Genomic DNA, 5,181 nt, shown 5'->3' on the forward strand with positions numbered 1-5,181 from the left:
AGCTGCGATTGTGATTAAACACATGGACACCAAACTAGATTACAACCAGAATACAAATGAAATGGGGCATTCCTGTTGAGGAATGGTCACGTGAGGCAGGAGAGAGGGTCTTTACATTAGACGTTGAATTGTGATTAGACTGACGAGCATTGTTCGGGTAGACCAGTGTTTCCCAAACTGGGGTGCGTGCACCCCTGGGGGTGCGTGGCCTGCTACAAGGGGGTGCATGTGTGTTTTTATACAGAATTCATGAACATTATGTAGTTTTTAATTAATTGGTGAATTGTATGCTGGAAGGGTCCATCTGAAGTGTAATTTATAATTCCTAGACTTGTAATGATGGCAGAAATAATGGCAGGGCTATTGGAAATGAGGATTTCCCAAAATGTGCGGCTGTGCATCATTCGCTTAGGGGGTGCGCGAACGACATTGAAATGTAAAAGGCGCGGGGGGAAAAGTTTGGGAACCGCTGGGGTAGACCTACTACCTGAGAATCTGACCACATATGTTTGTACATGTTCATAGGCACATTGATGAACCCAACCAGGCTTGGTCTTGTAAACTGGCATACATAACATTTCCCAGTGGGCAGACAGTCCACAGGGGCAAACACTGTTTTTAAAATATATATATTTTCCTATTTTCTTATAGACTGGTGCACTAGAGGGGTATATAAAATGTCTGGACCTTTCTTTAAGCCCCACACAGGCCTTACATTTGGGTTTTTTTTTTAAAGATTTTTTTTTTTCGTCTTTTAACTTTATTGATGACAGGACAGTCTGAGATGTAGACAGGAAGCGAATGGGGGAGAGAGACGGCAAATGACTCGGACCGGGAATTACACCCAGGTCGGCCCGCCGCATGGCAGACGGGTGCCCTACCAGTTGGCCATGGCAGGGCCACATTTGGGCTTTTCACGTGTGTATCCTAGACATTGGTGAAGAATACTGTGTGTGTGTGTGCCATTAACCCAAAGCTCTATCTTGACCAAGATCTTTCTAATATGAATGTCATGTCCTCAGCGAATGTTATGTCATCACCTTGTCGTTGCTGCCCAGGGGCCGCTGACAGCTTTGACCCCCCCCCCCCTCCAACCAATATATTCAATGTAATGAGGACCCAATTATGGCCCCCTTCTCGCCCTGGGCCCAGGACAGCTGACCCCTTTGCCTCATCCCTCCCCCTTGCCGGCTTCCCTGTTGCTGGCTGCCCATTCAGTGTTTCTGATTTTTGGATAGCTTTTATTCATTGATGGATATGTATGCATCACTTGGTCGATGACACGGATTTCATGACTTAAAAAACGGAATTGCAATGTGTGTGTGTGTGTGTGCGTGCGTGCATGTGTGTGTGTGTGTGCGTGCGTGAGCGCGCGCGCGCGATTACACGGTGCCGTGGGCAGCATCGGAAGAGCCTGACGACATGTTTTTTTGACGTATCACCTCCGATAGAGCAGAGTGAAGCCTTGTCGTGCATAGAAACCCGAAGAGGCTCCTCGATCCAACCCTGCGCTACGTCGCCGCCTACCGTACATGCCGAAGGAAAAAGTGTAGCAGCCTATTCTCTCTCTCTCGGCAGCCAGCACATCCTCTGTCCTCAGAACGAGGCTGCGCGTGCGTTGCCACTGGGAGCTCAATCCGCATTCCACTCCATTCATGCGCACGAGAGGGAGACCTCAGACTCGAAAGTGAGCGCGTGAGGAGCAGTAGAGGTACAGACACAACGGCTTCGCTGAAAACGCCACAGCTGCAGTGAAAAATGTGTGCGAGTTTTTTTGGACTGAAAGCATGGCAAGGATAATATCAAAACCGGTGATCAGAATACAACGTGAGTACCGCGCACTTTATTATTGGAAACAAATCCACTTTTGGAGACCTGCACGATTACTTTGGAGTGTTTGTGTTTCACGCTCTCCCCCCACTTCACATCGTTACCGTAGCCTAGTCAATTTCTATTCCATCGGTGTCTCGCGCCGTGTTTTCTTCCCCTGATCGCTCATGTGGTTACCCCGGTGGCATGGCGTTTCGTGTCGGTTTGGAAGGGGGACTCGGGGCTTTTAGGTTAGAACGCTATTTTTCTTGGTGGGAAAAACAGCAAACAGTCGAAAGGTTTTCTTGAGTTTTCCTTTTGTGGCTTTTATGGTTTGGTGCAGTTATTGACGAAAGGAAACTTGGAGACGTTCAAGCTGTTTGCATTAATTGCCAAACTAAGTAACAGTCTTATAACTGTATGCATGCATGATTGAGGTGTAGTGCGGAGATTGAACGATTGCTCAACCTCCTCAATGGAATGTGCAGTGTATTTTAACCGTATGTTAAACCCGATTAGACTGGGGCTGATGTTATTTGGATGTCGAATACTGTAGGTTACGGTCTCGATGACAATCGAATAGTGTTACAGCGTTTTGGGCTGCCTTGCCGTACCATGGGTGAATACCACAATTTTGACAACGCACAGGTTTGCCAAATTAGCTCCAAATTATACTCCTCAAATATTAGGCTACTGCCGATAATGTCCAGGCTTGTGTGATAGCCTATGACCGCAACGTCAAAAACGAGAGCCCTTACTCAATGGGGAGGGCGAATGGATTTTTACGTGAAGTAGTCTTCTATTTATGCCTTAAGTCTGTGCAGCCAGTCTTAATGGGGACTTAATGCTATATAATTTCTTTGCTGAAATATACATGACAATACCACCATTGACACTGGTCCTCATCTTCGGTGTCTGGCATCTTTATTCGATTGACACTTTTATTTTAAGCCCATCACTCCTATTTAGATGCCTTTGGTGCTGTTCACTGTCACGGCTCGGTCTTTTAATAGTGTGTCTGCTTGGTCAACATGTCACAGAGCCGTCAACACTGCTCATCAGTGTGAGTGACTGATCTAAATCATTACAGTACTATCTTCTTGCATGATGTGATGTCCATCCAACGTAAAACGACATGAACTGTCTGTAGCCTATTGCTGCTAATGTGGCAATGTCTTAGCCTATAACGCAAAGGTCACTATTCAGAAAGCATTTCAACTTATGGACAGTGTTGTCAGTGTGCCTTTTACTCACTCTGTTGAGGCATTTGAGACGGAATTGCTGTCTTCTATTTGCGCACAACATCCTAAAATATAGGCATTTACATGCATTAAAACGCATCAGGTTTGGTTTTCACAACAAATATTCTTGTAAGAAATACTATAGCCTAATAGCATATTCATAGATGAAGACGCATAGTATAATGTCCACATGCATTGCCCCATTGCCGCTTAAAATAACAGAGCAAAGGTGGGAAGGTTTTTTTGTAATATCTGTTAGCATTTACGATTGCACACCTAATAGTACATTTCAGTGCAGTAGCGCAGTTTACCGTTTCTAGTGTTCTGTACCTTGTGCGTAAAACGCAGATAACTTATCAAGAGTTCGTATTTAATGACCAAAATTGTGTCTGCTCCCCTGCGCTGGTCGTGGGGCTGCGTGATTGTAGTCTTGTGGTTCACATGGAGAGGTGGCGATAACAGCGGGCTGGAAGTATGCAGCCTTCCCGCGCTTAGTGCTGCCTGTCACTGTTTTTCCAAGCTGTCTACTGCGTTCCCTGTAGCCTCACAAAAAGCTCGCCGGCGATGCCCTCCCTGTTAGCGGCCTGGTTTTATCCAGAAGCCGTCAATGGTAAGGTCGGAGTGTTGTTTGTTTGTGGTGCATTGCCACGCGTAACAATTCTCATTTCAGACGCATCACTGATTGGCCTTGGAGTGTGTCTGTGGGATTCATTGGAACACGCGCACCGCGGCGCACGTAAGAAATCATGTTGGTTTTATTGTGATAATAGTGTGGCTTGTGGCAAACAGAGGTTTGTGCGGAATGACAGTATAATTCGCAGGTAACGCAGTTGTACTTGTATCATTGTAATTACACAAGATAAGGCAGTTATTTTGTTACCTGTTGCTGTTGTCATTTATTCAATATGTTATTCAGTTAGTTTCAAGTATTTTTTCATCATTGTGTTTTTCTCATGGGTCTTCAGTTTAACATTGCAACTAGTATGGATAGGAGCATTTCCGAAATCACTCATACATGTATTTGCCTTGTTCGCCTGGGAAGCAATGCTCTATAACGGGTTTACATCAGTGTTAGAACAAAGACAACAGACAGGAGTAGAGCATATCTCTATGTGTGAAGCCTTGATAAATGACAGCCTAAAAGAAAGAAGCAATGCTGACGATAACATTTTGGTCTGTGTGAAGAACAGAATAATCCGCACCGTTCTCAGTGCCAGTGCTGGAAGGGAGCATGGTCTTTTTTCCCTTTTGACTGGCAGTAGTTTGGATTTAATGATTTGGCAAGTCTCTCTCTCTCTCTCTCTCTCTCTCTCTCTCTCTCTCTCTCTCTCTCTCTCTCTCTCTCTCTGCCCCCCTCCCTCCATCACATTTTCTTGTACAAAATCTCACCTGCTGAGGAAGTCTGCAATGAAACCCTAGCCTGCTCAGTGGGCTAAAATACACCTGGTTTGAGTGACACGAAACCCCCTGTCAAAAATGTGAAATATCGCCCTGATTATTATGACTAGGGAGGGTTTGTCAGGGGATCAAGTGTGTGACGAAAACAGTCAAAACGTATTTTCAGTGTATTTTGCAGGCAGTATGAATTGAAGAATATAATGGTAGGAAATTAGACGGGGTCCTAAGGAAACAAGAAGGATCACCGCACTCTGGTGGACTTGATTTTGCTGCTTTTTGTATTATTTGGTGAACATTGCATTTCAAATGGTGTCCTGTCGATATGGACTACACAGCACATCTTGCAATGTTAATTCAACGCTCTATAATATAAAAACTGTATCCATCGAGTTGTGCTAAAAACAGGCCCTGGATCAGTAGTTTTCAGTGTGTGTGTGTGTGCGTGTGTGTGTGTGTGTGTGTGTGTGTGTGTGCGCGTGTGTGTGAACTGCATCAGTAGTTGTCAATGTCAATGTTTTTAGCGTGTTAGGGGACGGGGTTAGGGCTGTGTTAGCAGCCTATCTGTGCTGGTGGCTGATTTCATTGAAGCATACTGCATACCGACAGGACAGAACAGAACAGAACAGAACAGGAGGTTTTGTCAGGCTCTGTCTGATTAAGTGGCCGCTCCATAACCTTGAGGTGCTGTGATATAACTCCATAAACGCAGCCCGACGGCCCTGGGACCGGAGGA

The 5,181-nt window shown here is 45.3% G+C and overlaps 1 protein-coding gene across 1 annotated transcript in view; it reads left to right on the plus strand.

Moving 5' to 3' along the window:
- Positions 1–1,669: 1,669 nt before the first annotated feature.
- The window catches only part of LOC134456492 (plexin-A1-like), a 91,756-nt gene continuing 88,244 nt past the window's right edge, over positions 1,670–5,181 (plus strand). The window contains exon 1 of the mRNA XM_063207856.1: positions 1,670–1,827. The gene's annotated coding sequence lies outside the window, so the exon portion shown is untranslated. The remainder of the gene's footprint in view (positions 1,828–5,181) is intronic.

The sequence above is a fragment of the Engraulis encrasicolus genome, chromosome 10 (assembly GCF_034702125.1).
Source record: "Engraulis encrasicolus isolate BLACKSEA-1 chromosome 10, IST_EnEncr_1.0, whole genome shotgun sequence".
Lineage (NCBI taxonomy): Eukaryota > Metazoa > Chordata > Actinopteri > Clupeiformes > Engraulidae > Engraulis > Engraulis encrasicolus.